This window comes from Vipera ursinii (genome assembly GCF_947247035.1).
Source record: "Vipera ursinii genome assembly, chromosome: 2".
NCBI classification, from domain to species: Eukaryota; Metazoa; Chordata; class Lepidosauria; order Squamata; family Viperidae; genus Vipera; species Vipera ursinii.
Window position 1 is genome coordinate 271,464,658 of NC_139513.1, and position 17,274 is coordinate 271,481,931.

Sequence of the window (17,274 nt, forward strand, 5' to 3'; positions counted from 1 at the left end):
CCTTGTGGGCATCCCTGTTGGTTGACAGAAAAGCCTGACCTAGCAAAAATAATAAAAGTAAAAATTTTCTTTAAAAGGAAAGAGCGAACAAATTTGTAGGAGAAAAATAGTGCACTTATTTTTTTAAAAAAATATTTTCCAAAATTATTTTAGAGGGCCAAGGAATATTCTGCCTAAACCAGAGGTAGGCAACCTTGGCTCTTTTATGACTCCTGGACTTCAACTCCCAGAATTCTGACTCAGGAATAAAAGAGCCAAGGTTGCCTACTGCTGGCCTAAACCAACTGAGCTGAGATTGTATTCCTGGGCTTTCAAAGGATGGAGCAAGTGTGTCTTTCATAAAATGTATGAACTGTGTGTTTTACATCAATCTCAGCATGATGTGGTTGATGCAAATAACACATTTGCACCATTTGCACAGTGACATCCTGTCACAAATTATTTCATTGAGATTTAATCCTGGTACTTCTGATTAGAATCAGGAAAGCAGGGCAAGAAGCAATTGATGGAAACTAATCAAGGAGAGAACCAACCTAGAACTCAGCAGAAATTGCCTGACAGTTATGAACAATTAATCAATGGAACGACTTGTCTTCAGAAGTTGTGGGTGCTCCAACACTGGACATTTTTAAGAAGAGATTATCTGAAATGGTATAGATTAGAAGATCTCCAAGGTGCCTTCCAACTCTGTTATTCAGTTCCTGGAATATCAGCATTTCCAAAATGATAATTTATTCAAATAGATAAATCATCTTAATTTTTAATTTTAGAGCATCAGATTGCAGTAATGCTAGCAATTATTACCTAATGTGGCATTTATTTTATGCTTTAAAAATTCTTCTTCTTTGCCCAGAACACATTGTAAAAAAACCCCCCTATATAGCTCTGAATGTTGCACAGAAAAACTTGCATAGTTTTCAAACTGATTAGAATTAAACATTAAGATGTTAGTTCCTTTGCGTGAAGCAAATACAGTATGCAGAATCCTGGTGTAAAAAAAATCTCATTTATTATTTTAAATCATGAACTGAAATAAAAATATACAAAAAATGATAATAGCAGAAGTGATAAAACAGCAGTATCCAAAAGGGATGGGACTTTGATGGAGATACCTTCCTGGGGATTTATGCCCCTCACCTCATCCTTCCCTTGTGGAAGTTCATGTAATAAATGAAAAAAATAAATAAAATTAAAATGGAATTACAGATTCATTTCCCCTGAATAAATTGGATCTGCAGAGAAGAAGGATTTAGTTAAGATTCTAGGCTTAATTTCTGTAACTTTTGGTTTTCTTCCATTCTTTATTTCTAAAGAATCTTCTCTGTTCTGTTTTTGCTCATGGCTAAAGATGTGTGCAAAACAGGAAATGCATTGCTTTTAAAGCTTGGGACAAAAGAACCTTACCTGAGATGTCCCATGGAAATTATCCAAGTTGGCCATGTTCCAATAGAACAAAACTCAACATGGCTTGATTATTCCATGTTCCAGTGGGAAAAAAAAACAATTGAAATGTCCATGAAATACAGCAGGAGCTCAGAGCAAGCCTTTTGTCTTTGCCATAATAACACCAGCACTACAAAATTCAAAATAAAAAGAAGCTGCCACTCCGTATACAAACAAGAAAAACTTGCATTTAAATGTGTACTGAAGCTCAACATCTTCTATAGGGCAGGAAAGAAGCCAAAAATACAAACACATCCCAATTCTCAGCAAGCCAACTCATTCAATATTATCGTAGCAGTGGTTTTTCCATTTATATTAGTATTATATTATTATATTTGTATTAGTAACTTTGGGTTGTGAAGTAGACTAATAGATACACACATTTCTTTGCATTTATCTGTTGTTTTTTCCCACCTACATCTTGCAAACTACTGACATCAATGCTATGAGTTCATAGCAAAGGATTTAAAAAACAGTAGAAGCAGTAATTCACCTGGTATGCAGACATGCAACTACAAGCTAGCTTCTTAAATTGGAAGACGATTGGAGTCTATATTGGCTATTCAGTCTTGAGCTGTGAGTTTTACTCCAGCATTCTACCCTTCTTGCATTTCACTCCTGCCGAGTTAACTCTTATAAGCACTGCCTAGTTTAGCTCATCACCAGAAAATAATACATGTTTTTAAGGGGAGAAATGGTCAAGACTAGCCTTTAATCGCTTTCCTTCTCTCCCCAATGCAATGACCAGGTATGTTTTCTTGCAGTCTGGAAACAGTTTTGTGGTTTTATTTCACCTTGAATCTTCACATCCATTTTGGCTAGACTTTTTACTTCTGTACAGGCTACTCCCAGCAGCTTATTTGCTACTTCACAGAGGAAGGAGTTTACATTCATCTAATCTAAGACCCGGCTTTTAGTACTAGTAGCAGTACCACTGAAAAAGAAAAACAAGAAATCCAAGAAGCAACCAGCATTGTTACATAAAGACATCTCTGATAAACTGAAAGTCAAAAAGGATAGGTTAAAAAAAAAAGGAAAGAAGGACACGTAACTAAGGCAGGATATCAGCAGATAAACCGAATCTACAAAGATGAAGTCAGGAAAGCAAAGGTTCAGAATGAACAAAGACTTGCAACAAAAGTCAAATATAATAAAGTTTCTTTCAACTATAAATAAAAAGAAAAAAGCCAAGGAAACAGTCAGTCTACAAAAGATGGCAAGGAAATAACAGGCAGTAGAAAGAAAGCCGGTCTGTTTAACTAATTCTTTATATCAGTCTTCATGCAAAAAGAATCTAAAGCCCAACCTACCAAAAACATAACTGTAAAAGACAGACTAGAAATAAAAATTAAAATAAGAAAGAGAATACTTGTATGACCTTGAGGAATATAAATCACTGGGACCACTCGGAGGCTTCAGCTGGTGCAGAATGCGGCCGCGCAAGTTGTGATGGGGGTTTCCCGATACTCCCATGTAACACCTCTACTCCATGAGCTGCATTGGCTTCCAGTTGCCCTCCAGGTGAGATTCAAGGTGCTGGTGATGACCTATAAAGCCCTACATGGCTTGGGTCCGGGATATCTGAGGGAACACCTGCTGCCGGCATCAAGTTCCCTTCGTCCAGTGCACTCCCACAGGGAGGGTCTTCTCAGGGTGCCACCGGTAAGAGATTGCCGGCGGACGACACCCAGGGATAGGGCCTTCTCAGTGGGGGCGCCTGCTCTTTGGAACCAGCTGCCAGTGGAGCTGAGGACTGCCCCCGACCTCCATTCATTCCGCCGGGACCTGAAGACCTGGCTCTTCGAGCTCTCTGGCCCAGGCTGAGGATTAATCTTATTTTAACTGGGGTTTTATTTATACAGGGACAAATACAATTTTTTTAAAATTTGTTTTTAACTTTTGTATCTTGGTTTTTTTTTAATCACCCTGTAAACCGCCCTGAGTCCTTCGGGAAAGGGCGGTATATAAATGTAATAAAATAAATAAATAAATAAATAAATAAATAAATAATGGATTACATCCCAGAGTTCTGAAGGAGCTGGCAGATGTTATCTCAGAACCATTGCATCATATCTTTCAAAAATCCTGGAGCACTGGGGAACTACCAGAAGATTGGAAAAGAGCTGATGTGGTTCCCACCTTCAAAAAAGGAGGAAAAAAAACAGACCCAGGAAACTACAAACCAATCAGCCTAACATTAAGGCCTGGAAAGATACTGGGAAAAAATAATTAACAAACAGATCCGTGAACATCTAGAAACAAATAAAGTCACAACTAGCAGCCAGCATGGGTTTTTGGAAAACAGATCATGCCAAACCAACCTTATTTCATTGTTTAACAAACTGACTACATTAGCAGACCAGTGAAAAGCTATGGACATAGTATACTTAGACTTCTGCAAGGCATTTGACAAAATCTACCACAACCTACTTCTTTGTAAACTAGAAAAATACGGGATAGACAGCATCACCACCAGATGGATTTGTAACTGGCTGACAAACTGTACTCAATGAGTAGTCTTTAATGGTACTATATTTACATGGAGGGAAGTAAGCAGTGGGGTACCACAAGGTTCCGTCTTAGGCCCAGCACTGTTCAATATCTTCATAAATGACTTAGATGAGGGAACTGAAGGGGAACTCATCAAATCTGCAGATGACACTAAGCTGGCAGAAATAGCCAACACCCCAGAAGACAAGCTCAGGATTCAAAAAGATCTTGACAGACTTGAACAATGGGTCCTATCCAACAACATGAAAGTCAACATGGAGAAAAGATTTTACACTTAGGCAGGAAAAAAAAATCAAAGGTACAAGTACAGATTAGGCGAAACCTGGCTCAAAAACAGTAACTGTGAGAGGGACCTTGGAATCTGAGTAGATGATCACTTAAACATGAGCCAGCAATGTGCGGCAGCAGCCAAAAAAGCTAATACAATTGTTGATTGTATAAACGGAGGCATAGAATCAAAATCACATGAAGTATTAGTACCACTTTTTAAATCCTTAGTAAGACCACACCTGGAATACTGGATCCAATTTTGGTCACCACAAAACTATAAACCTCAGTTCCAACAACCTAAAGAGTTGGAAACAGTTGAATGGACAAATTTTGTTTAGAATGTGAAACAAAACATGATCATGTTTTGTTTTGAATTTCATGGCTCTTTAGAGTTTAGAAAGATTTTAAAACAAGTTTTGGAATGATTTATGCATTCATATCTGGACTAGATGTGGTTTCCTTTTTTCAGCTGAGCTTAGTATTTACCATAGAATAAGGTGTAGGAAGGATCAAAGGGATTGATAATAATATTCTTGGGAAGCAAGGATAAGAGAACTTGTAGATGAGTAATATATAATATTGGGTTATGTTTTATTATTCTTTCTATATTGTTATTGGACTTACTTGATGAGATCTAGATAGTTTGTAATGGATTTTGGCCTTGGAGAAGACTCTTCAGAATTCAGACAAATGTAACATTGAACAAACTAACCAAAGTTCCCATTTTGGGCACATATGACAAGACCTAAATTACCCGACTTCAGTCACATTATGCAATGACCTAGCACTCTAGAGGAGGCTCTAATGCTGGAAAAGATGGAAGAAAAAGGAAAAAGAGGATGGCCAGCCATAATAGACAGACTCAACTCAGTTACAATGATGAGACCAAGTCTTTGAGGTCATCATGAGACAGATCATCATGAAGAAAATCTGGTGGTCTCTAAGAATATGCAATGACTTGATGGCACATAATCAGATAATTTAGATATATTCAGTAGTTCCTGTCTTTCAGTCAGTAAATAAACCTTTAATCTTATAACATCCTCTTATCTTTCCCTGGCTTGTACTGTATAAATTAATGCTCATGTTTTCCAGTTGAGAATGCTTGTTGTGACAAATAGAAATCTGTCCACAACATTTTTTTCAAATACAATTTTTGACAACTTCTTTTCAGGATCAATGATAGCTAAATCCCTTGTTAGTCATTTGTCATGTTTTTCCTGAAGTATTAGTGGAACATTCTTCTTTTGATTCTATTAATATAGAAAGACAGGCTTCTGTGGAGGGCAGGTCTTGTTGAATGCTATGCTGGTTGCTTTTGTTTGAGGTATTTTGTTCCATAAACAGCTCTAAAGTTGTCAGATATCTTTTGCATGTTTTTTCCAGACTTATTCAGAAAATGAACATGTTTCATTTTAGGGAAAAATATATATCTTGGGGGATAATAAATGGGTGCTCCATTACTGGAGGTTTTTAAAAAGAGACTAGACAGAAAATATGTCTGAAATAGTATAGGTCTTAAGCCGGGGGTTGTACTAGAAGACTTCCAAGGTCCCTGCTAACTCTGCTATTCTGTCATTTCCATTTGAATTAGGTTAAATATTCCAATCACCTCTTCAGGATAGTAAGTTTCTTTTCCTTTTTAGAATTGTATGGCAGGAATGGACATGGTAGGGAGGGTGATCCCAACCAAGTCATCCGAAATCTGCAAGGGAAATAACCTCACAGGTTCAATGCATATCATCTTACCTACCCAAGATCCTGGCCAGGAAAGAAATGGATGAATCTGCTTGCTTCCTGAAAGGCTGGAGAAATATCCAACCTACTTGACTATTCTTGACTTCTACTGCAGTCATGGGATCAGCAGAAGTGAGTGAAACCTCTTTTAAAAATGAATGTATTTTAAAATCAGCAATGCAAGTCACTGAACCATAATACAAAGTGACTGCATTGAAAGACCATATATACTGTATTTCTCTCAGCTCTCATTCCGTTTTTGTCCCTTTTCCCTTCACGCTTCTTCCGTGGTGACTAGACACTTTGAGAGCCACTCTACTTCAAGCAATAATGAACAACTACTGTATATAGGAGAACAAAATAAAGCACTCAAACTCAATTAGGAGAAATAGTTTCAATATTTTGCATATCTACGTTGAAACCCAGACAAAATTTAACCTGGACCTCTTTCTAACTTGCCCCGGATTCCCCCTCTTCCAATTTGTCTCTTCAGATATTCCATGCCTTTTTCAAATTTCCCTGGTCTCTCAGAATCTCAAAAATGCCTTCAGCTGCACAATGCTGCATAATGCATAGATACCTTTGGTGGCTCAAAAGCTGTTAATAATCAAAAAGCTGTATATGGCTCCCAAACCAAATGACTGGCCACCCCGGGATAATGCAGTTGCTAGGTTTGTAAAAAGGGTCTATGAGCCAATTGCAGCTTAAAAGCGCTTCTGGAATTTCTGACTGTTTTATCGTGACTATTTTATAAGAGTTCTTTCTTTGAAGAAACCCTAGAATACTCTGTTTATTCTACACAAAGCTTGTTTCAGCAACTCCAAGGTAGCTAAGCCCCTTGTTTTTGCAAGCTAGTCATACAATAAATAGTTGTTGGAAGCCACATTGAAATGAAGCAAGCTGGCTCAGAAAGAAGCCATATCAAGATTTCACACAGTTTGGCTCCTGTTTTTATTTTCCTTTCATTGTGCCACAAAGGCCCAAATTAAACCCATGCAGAACCATCTTGAAGCAGAGCACAGCCCTTACTGGGAAACATTTTGCTTTAGATTGGGGCTTCATAAATGGGAACAGTTGGAGTGAATGGTACTTATTCAACATTAACCTCTTCTTTCTCAAGGTCATTCTTTCAAATACCTGAAACCAGCAAATATGAGCATTTTCCTTCCCCTCATTTCACTGTTATGCTCATCTTACTCAGCTTTCTTTGCTTAATTGTGAAAGTGTTCTTCATGCAAATAATTGAAGGCTTTGTCAGTTATAAATTCTCTTTTTTGAAATATCTGTCTCAATTTGGCTAGAACAGAACAAGAAAACAAGAAGATGAAAATCAAGTTATTTGTAACAGATTCCTAAAAATGATTAGTTTTTATTTTGATATAGCTACTGAATTGTCTGTCTGTCTGTCTGTCTGTCTGTCTGTCTGTCTGTCTGTCTGTCTGTCTGTCTATCTATCTATCTATCTATCTATCTATCTATCTATCTATCTATCTATCTATCTATCTATCTATCCATCTATCTATCTACGGTAATTTGATTTAAGTACTGCCCAGTTCCAAAGAAACTCTGGGTGGCTCACAATATTAAAAAACAAGATATACAAATATACTAAGGTAAATAAAAATATTATAAGAGAAACAAACAAGATGGAAAATCAGAGCAACCAGCATAAATACACACACACAAACACACACACACAAACACACATCATAACTAACAAGAGGTTCAATCTATCCTATCCACAAACATAGGAAAACAGTCACATCCTTGAGGCATCTAGACTGCCATCAAAGAAGGAACTCTTCAGTTTTTAGCAAGAAATAGAAGCCATCAGAAAGCAAAATAAAGAAAAAAAATAGGACATGTAGTTGAACATTACATAAGTTAAGTTGCACATTGTTTCAAATTGTAAATTACTTCCTAGTCCCTGTTGAATCTTCAGAGAGCCATTGCAAAAATGTTCGCAAACATTTTTAATCTTATATTTTGCCAGAAGCTGAGCCTAGTTTAAGATATTTTGCTACTACATGCTATTTTCAAGTGTACGTTTAAGGGAATAAGGTCTCTTTCCTAGAGATGTGCTATTTGGTGACTTGAATGAAGGAATTGAGGAGCTGCTTAACAAGTTTGCAGATGATGCAAAAAATGGGGTAGGTGGCTAATATTTTAAAGAAAAATTCAAAAAGTTCTAAACAGCTGAGTGAAATTAATAAAAATGACATTTAACAGGGAAAATTGTAATGTCTCCCAACTATGTAATTCCCGTAATGAAGCCAATATTATAGCTGTTGTTGAACTTTGTTTTTGTAAGCAAGCATCTCAAATGTTTGGCCTTCTATCTATCCTAACCAGAGGTCCTTGTATCCACAGAAAAAGGAAAAAATGGGGATGATTTAGCAAAGAGTGAAAAGGGGCTCTTTCTGTCATAATTCATGTCTTGAACAGAGGGGTAAACAGAACACCTGATATTGGGCACACAGTGATATTTGCCTCTCATCTATTATTTAATAATAATTTACTACAAAATGGACCTGAATAGGTCTGCAGTTCTCTCTCTCAAAATGTGAACGCTGGAAGATCTATACTTCATGGGGAGTAGCTACAAACCATAGCATTAGTTTTGTCATATGTTGTTATAGATGTAGCCATTTTCTACTGCCTTTTTCTTCTCTTATCATGTTCCCTATTGTGGAATTTCCTACATATGAAATATGGCATTTGTGAATAGACCGAGAAATGTAAATTACACATGCAACTGGAACGCAATAGTAAATTTACAGCCACAAGCATAAAGGCATACACCTCAACACCATATAACTTAATGGCATAAGTATGGTTGCTGCCAAAGGTTATAATGGCTATAATGGTTTCAAATGTGCCTTTTGAGAACAATTGGTTGGATTTTCTATTTTTGGTATAATGAAGGAAGTTCTTATTGCTGTGGCCCATTAGCATTATGCTGCTGGATAACATATCCATCGTACTTGTTAAATTATTCCTGGCCTACTTTTGTCCTGTATTTTCCTCCCTTAGTCCTTTTCTGATTGGTCAGGGTGGAGGTTGCTATGGAACTAGACTTTTTAAAAAGAAGTCTCTTTATAAGTATGGTACCAGAACTGGGCATAATCGTTATTTAATTGCAGGACTGCATTAATATATATATGTTCTTTTGAAAGACTAATACAAATTTCAGCCAGATGTAGAGAAGAACTCATAATTTTTCCTGCAAGAATAAACGAGGTTTTTTTTCCCTATCTAGGTACACTGATAATTCATCCTATTGCTGGGAATTAAAATACAGCAGGTAAAATGTTCATGAAACTTTATCCCTTTTTTAAAGTTCAGAAAAATATGACTAAATTTACTAAGCTTATATCCCACTCTCTACTAGGAATAATGTTCAATTGTTAAGGTCACTTTTAATTGTTAGAGCAATATCACAATTCCATTAATGCACAATTAAAACACATTAATGCAGGTAATTACAAATATATATATAACGATAACGACACACAAGCACAAAACAGAAACCTAACTACAGCTGCAACATCAGCCACTTTAAACCCCTCCAAACCACACAATAAGCAAACTGACACCCACTATAAAAACATGGCACCACCACAAACACGGAGCCGAACAAAAGCAGCACAACTCACCAGTTCAGGTCTAAGGCTGGCAGCTGAGACCAGCCCATCCACTCAAAACACACCCCCACCCAATCAGAACACAGCCCCATTCAAAACACCCCCCACCCAATCAGAACACAGCTAACCCCCCACCCAATCAGAGCACACCTCCACCCACAGAACACACCCCCTCTGGCAGTTTAAAAAAGAGGAACAAACAGCCACTACCACACACTTCTCCCAGAAGAACGAAGCTGAAGCCACCAGCCTGAGGATGACAGATGAGATTTCGTCGAAATGTTGCTCTTATACCTTCAATTCTATGTGGGGAAAAAACCCGAATGACCAAATATCTACATACAAACACCCGCGAAAACATTTGTATCAGGGATGTGCAGCTTCAAAACTGATTCAGAAGAAGTTTTATGTTTAATTACTAATAAAGAGTAACATTAGTGACAACACAGTAAGAAACCATTTCTATTGCAGAGATCAAAATAAATTAAACTAGAAGGAAAAAGAAAAGGTTAAGGAAGAAAATAAAAAATGAAGTTATGTATCAATATAACATTTAAAAGAAGTAGTGGCTTTAAAAAGCTGAATTCCAGGAGTTCTGCTTCAATAATCTGATTTATTAAAGCAGCTAACATTTTCTCAGGCTCATGCAGAAGCTTAAAAGAGAAAAAGAGATTTAAGAGAGAGACAGAGAGAGTCTTTAATGATTATCAGAGTGTTGCTATGTTTGCATGAGGTCCAAAACATCTTTCAAATCATTTCTAAAAACATGCACAGGCTTATTCATAAACGTATCCAACATGCAGAAATGAATAAATAAAACACTTTCAAAAGACAAAAGGTATAACAAGCCCAGGCAAACAGGCATAGTTTGGTCTGGTGCCACAATGACTACAAGTTTTAAGCCAGAGCACAAACAGAAAGTGAGCTGAGGTGCTGAAAAAGGCGACCCAGTTACATTTGTATCCTATATATTCCCATTTCAGTATCTAACAACAATCATACTGTGTTAGTGTAATTCACTATCAAGGGCTCTGGTAAGCCTAAACTGCAGCAAAGGAAAATGATAAGAGGAGAGAATTTAGCCCAGCTATGTTCCTGGTGGCCTTTTCTTTTGAACCTTTACTCTTTCCCTTTGCTTCAGAGCTGTCTTAAATAGCCCTCACATTTTAAAAAATAATTAGCCTTGGTGGAGCAGTGGGCTAATGCCTCCTTAAGTAACACCAGCTGCCTGCAATTAGTGCAGGTTCGCATCCCACCAGGCTCAAGGTTGACTCAGCCTTCCATCCTTCCGAGGTAGGTAAAATGAGGACCCAGATTGTTGAGGGCAATAAGCTGACTTTGTAATAATGCCGCTTGGGTGTGTGTGTGTGAAAGCCCTAATAAGCAGGCATATACATAGAATGAAGGCTACTGCTAAGCTTGTAAGCCGCCCTGAGTCTTCAGAGAAGGGCGGGATATAAATGGAATAAAAATAAAATAAATAAATAAATAAATACTGTATAGGGAATGCTTTAGTTTACAGTTCTGTACTAGATCCAATAAACTAAATAGCTCCTTCCAAGATCAGCATTCTTGCAATTCTCTCCCAGCATAACTGCTTTCTAGTCCTCCCTTTGCCTCTTTTGCAGTCTTCTTGAAATCAGAATATCCAACATTAGTATGAAATAGTTTGGGATGCTGGTCTTGATGACAGGAAGGAAAAATCCAGTGTCAGGTTTATTTCAAGAAAAGAGGCCTTTGTTTAATTTTGGAAGAAAAACTATTGTACTCTGGATCTCAGCAGGTAGCAGCAGTTAGCCAACCTTAGCTGATGTCAGATGGTGGTTGATTGATTATATGCCATCAAGTCACTGTTGTTTCTTAGTGATCACATAGATAGACTTCCTCCATGATGATCTGTCCTAATTTGGTCTTTCAGGTCTTCCAACACTGCACTCATCACCACAATAACTAAATCCATCAACTTGCTGCTGGTCTACCTCCTCTTTTTTCCATTCATCTTTCCCAGGAGTGGTTTACCATTTCTTTTAACCACACAGTATGAATTGATGCTTTTGCTATTGTTACTAACAATAGATGCCTCCAGCATCTTCTATCATTGCAGCCCAATATAGGTCCTGCTTGCTTTAGCTGCTTAGCTGGGATGACCTTCATGCACTGAGTAATCCTGCTGGTTTTATATATTCTTGGCATACATTCTTAGTGCTTTTTACTTATCATTTCCAGGAATACTGCCACCATGCGAACAGGACCAGGATTTGAAAAAGGAGGATCATGTGGTGGACCACTTCAGTATTCCACTGAGAATTCTAATGGATCTACTAGAGATAAGAGATAGGTAATTTGGAAGTTCTTGATATGAAAATTATCCTGCAAGGCTGACCAGATTATTACCTTTTCTGCTGGACAAGCCAACCTCATTCTACCACTTCTCTTGAGGAGCACACTGTCCTTTATACTGTAAACTTCCCCAAAAGAGATCACTACTTTGTCTTTTCTAATCTTCTTGCTTCTTCTTCTCTAACAAGATAATTGCCTTTCTCCTGCACTAATGATGTAATTGATCACAGTCTTTGAAAACAAAGTAGTTAGCTCTTGCCTGCTATGTAAGTACCTTTCCATGCCATCTAAGGTGCAAGAAATTTCCCTGGCTCCTATAGTTTTGCTGATATGAACATCCAAATGTCAGTCTAGATCCCTTACCCTGACATTGTTTCCTGGTGTCAGATGGAAAGGAGGAAATAAATCCACAACTATAAACATGGGTACCCAAAGTGCAGACATCTCATGTCAAACTGCCTCTTGCTGCTATTTGTCATGGCTGATCATGACTAGAGTTCCCTTTCTGTTTGAATAATGGCTGTATTTATATCACTGTGTTTAATAAAACCATATATTTTACTACAATCCTAACATCCATCCTTCATTTCTTCTTTAGGATATTACCTGAGATGGCTTCTGCCTTTGGGGAAAACCAAGAGACTTGTGATGGTGTTCATCATTATCAATGGAGATTCAAGTAACCTTCATTGCCTGCAATTTTCACTAACTTCAGTTATTATTCCAACTTTGCCCTTTTCTGATCAGAAAATACTGATTAAATATTGTTTTTACTCCACTGGTAGCCTTATCTTTAAATTATTTCAAGGTGTTTTATATGAATAATTCTTGGGCTTGGTGAGGAGCTAGTGCAGCTGCACAATGCCACCTAGGTGATAAATAGGTGAGACACCTGGTACTGCATACACCACACTTATGCTAAAATAATTATATTGATTACCAATCAACCTCTGAACCTAGTCTAGGGTTCTCCTTTTGATGTAAGGTTCTAAACAATCTCATAGATTGGTGAAATCAAAAGAGGAGGCAATGTTCTATGTACCTTGTCTGACAAAGTATTTACTAAAGATAGACTTTCTCTGTGGTGGCACCTAAAATGTTCTGGAATTTTCTCCTCCCTGAAATTGTTAATTTATCCCTGTTACTAAATACTTGAGGTATGTGATGAAGGCTTCTTCATGGAGGCTTTCCATCTATGAATACTATAGATGAAGACTTTCATTACATTTTCCATTTTTCTTCTTCTCCTTTCACCATTTTCAATGAATTTCTTTTCATGCTGAGTTAATTTATTGTACTTTATTATTTTACTTTGTGCAATTGTAAGCCATGCATTCCATCCATGCATGGAAAATAGTATAAAATTATATTCATTTAAAAATATAGGCCTCTTTCTTTGGTTGACTTATATACCGTGCTCCCTGTCCCATGATTTGAGTTACCTGGGTCAAGTTTCTTTCTGGAAGCAACCTTTGTGAATAAATCTAATAGGTTAATTTCAAATATACCATTTTGTTCTCCAAAATAAGCTTTTACCCTTTGGGAGCAAGGGGATCTGAAAGAAGGGGGAGAATGACATCACACAGATGACAAAATTATATAATGTGCTTCAAGTGCAGCAATATACATGCATCTTGTGCTTAACAGGCTGCCTATGTTTAGCTATTAGGAGTGCATAGAATATGGGTGTCAAACTCGATCATGTCACATGATGTATCATGACGTATCACAACATTTTTTGCCTTTGCAAAGCCAGAGTGGGTGTGGCCTGCATATGATGCATCTGCCCCGCAGGCCACCAGTTTGACACTCCTGCTGTAGAACAACAGAGGGACAGAGACAGAGAGGCAGAAGCTCAGACACAATTGTGTGCTGCAAAATTCTAATTGGATGAATGAAAGGAATTCTAAGCATTTTCTATGTAACATTTCAAATAAAAATAAATGAATATATGATTTTTTTTCTGATTTAGAACATGTGCCTAACTAGTATAGTTCACATATATAACTTAGAAAAGATGCAGTAGAATATGTATATTAGTGAAAATATCATATTAAGGACTTGCACAATGCATATATCATGAAAATTATGCATATAGACATATAGACATTTTGTTAACTTTCAAAATATATTGAAGAAAATACAATTAATTTGAATTTGAAAGGAAAATGTATTCAAAAATAACATAAAAATTGAAACAAGTTCTTCTGTGTTTCATGCTAAGATTCAGGTACAAAGATTTTGCTTTCTTGCATTTCTTTTTCTTTGGGATGGTTTTAGTTGCTACCTCTTGTACAATGTTACGAACCTCTATAGTTCTTCAGGCACTCTATAGTTCTTCAGGCACTCTGTCTATCAGATCTAATTCCTTAAATCTATTTGTCACCTCTACTATATATTAAAGTAAATGTTCCCCCGCACCTTAAATCTATTTGTCACCTCTACTATATGTTAAAGTAAAGGTTCCCCCGCACGTGCATGCTAGTCATTTCCAACTCTAGAGGCCGGTGCTCATCTCCGTTTCAAAGCCGAAGAGCCAGCGCTCATCCGAGGACGTCTCCGTGGTCATGTGGCCGGCATGACTACACGCCAAAGGCGCACGGAACGCTGTTACCTTCCCACCGTAGTGGTCCCTATTTTTCTACTTGCATTTTTACGTGCTTTTGAACTGCTAGGTTGGCAGAAGCTGGGACGAGTAGCAGGCGCTCACTCTGCTACCCGGCACTCGGGATTCGACCCGCCAAACTGCCGACCTTCTGATCGACAAGCTCAGCGTCCTAACCCACTGAGCCACCGCGTCCCTTATCTACTATATATTAGCAAGTACTTAATTCAAGAATGCATAGAATCATACCTTCATTACCTGTTTTAAGTTTTTTTTCTCCTAAAAATGAAACAAACTGAACAGCTTTATAGAAAATTGAATTATATATTTTTATCTCTCTCTGTGTGTTTCTTTCAATATAAAGTAATGATTATGTATTTTAATGAAAACATTTTATAGTGTTGACTTGACTCTGCAAACATTTAAACATCTAAAAAAAACCTCCCCAAAGCATGTTTTTTTCTTTTCTTTTCTTTTCTTTTTTTTAAAAGAGTTGTTTGCATTAAATGGCATACTGAGCAGTTTGCTTTCATCAATCACTACACCAAGAATGATAAGTCAAACATATTTTCCTATGAGCCATTCAGGGTGGTAGATAAAGTGTCTCCCCCACCCTGCACCATTTAACACAATTTATTTTCCTCATAGTTGAAAGATTGTTTAGCTGGACGAGGGAAGAGAAAAAGCTCACTGTAGCTAATCCTGAGTTATTGCACCAATCTCTCACCCTTTTCCTGAACATTGTATCAGCCTTTCCCAAGCTTTGAATCAACTTCAGGTTTTGTTTATGTCTTTCAGACAGAATCCCCATCTTTCTTGCGATATTCAGCACATGGATTTTGTCAGCTTAAGTTGCTGACATGACCCCCATTGCATGGGAATCCATCACTAAAGAAAAGGAAGTGGTGTCAGCTAGCAGTGTTCTCACCTGAAGAGAGAGCTCATTCTCAACAAGTGTAGTTTTATTGCTCTACAGTGGAAAAAAAATATTGGTGGAAGAAATCTTTTAAAAGTGGCTAGTATTTGTTCATCCGCATAGGCTCGTCCCCCCATCAGGTTCATTGCATAACATACTGTAGGTGAGCATGTTCTACAAACCAAGTCTCATCCTTTAGGTTTCTTGCAAAATATTTTGATGCTCGGATATTTACGGGGAATGAATTAAATCTGTTTATGAAAAGGGTGCCAAAGCTATTCTTGGAGAAAAAGAATATAACCATGCTCATAAGATTTTTAAAGCTAAATCTGATCCTCAAATGTTATATGACACCCAAATATGTACTTAGAATAATCTAAGGTCCTTTGACACAATAGAGTTTTCAAGTTTCTTAAGAATACTATTCTGTGTATCATGCTACATTTGAAATGCAGTAAAACCTGGTTTCCAGACCGTTGGTAGCCATGTTCTGAAGTTGCTCCAATTTGTCACTGTCTTTTTAAACTATGGTACCCAGTTGTCCCCCTTCATGGATTACTGCCTTGTCATGGCGAAGGGGCTTGCGTAATTCAATGAAGCTATCAGCTATGCCGTGCAGGGCCACCCAAGATGGACAGGTCATAGCAGAGAGTTCTGACAAAACATGATCCACTGTAGAAGGAAATGGCAACCCACTCCAGTATCTTTGCCATGAAAACCCTATGGACAGTACCAAAACGCAAAATGATATGACGCTGGAAGATGAGCCCCTCAGGTCGGAAGGCATCCAATATGCTACTGGGGAAGAGCAGAGGGCTAGTACTAGTAGTGCCAGAAAGAATGAAGTGACTGGGCCAAAGGCGAAAGGACGCTCAGCTGTGGATATGTCTGGTGGTGAAAGGAAAGTCCGATGCTGTAAAGATTTTTTCTCCATAGGAACCTGGAATGTAAGATCCATCAATCAAGGCAAGCTGGACGTGGTCAAACAAGAGATGACAAGACTAAACATCGACATCTTAGGTATCAGCAAACTAAAATGGACAGGAATGGGTGAATTTAATTCAGATGACCATCAGGTATACTACTGCAGGCAAGAATCCCTCAGAAGAAATGGAGTAGCCTTCATAGTCAATAAAAGAGTAGGAAAAGCAATACTGGGATACAATCCTCAAAATGACATAATGATCTCAGTTTGAATCCAAGGCAAAGCATTCAATATCACAGTAGTCCAAGTCTATGCCCCAACCACCAGTGCTGAAGAGGATGAAATTGACCAGTTCTATGAAGCCCTACAGCACCTTATAGAACTAACACCAAAAAATGATGTCCTTATCATCATGGGGGATTGGAATGCTAAAGTAGGAAGCCAAAAGATAACCGGAATAACAGGCAAGTTTGGCCTTAGAGTACAAAATGAAGCAGGGCACAGGCTGATAAAATTTTGTCAAGAGAATACGATGGTCATAGCAAACACCCTTTTCCAACAACCCAAGACACGGCTCTACACATGGACATCACCAGACGGTCAACACAGAAATCAGATTGACTATATGCTCTGCAGCCAAAGATGGAGAAGCTCTATACAGTCAGTAAAAACAAGACCAGGAGCTGACTGTGGCTCAGACCATGAGCTTCTCATTGCAAAATTAAGGCTTAAACTGAAGAAAGTAGGGAAAAGCACTAGGCCACTCAGATAAGAACTAAATCATATCACTGATGAATATACTGTAGAGGTAAAAAATAGATTTAAGAAATTAGATCTGATAGGCATAGTGCCTGAAGAACTATGGACGGAGGTTCACAACATT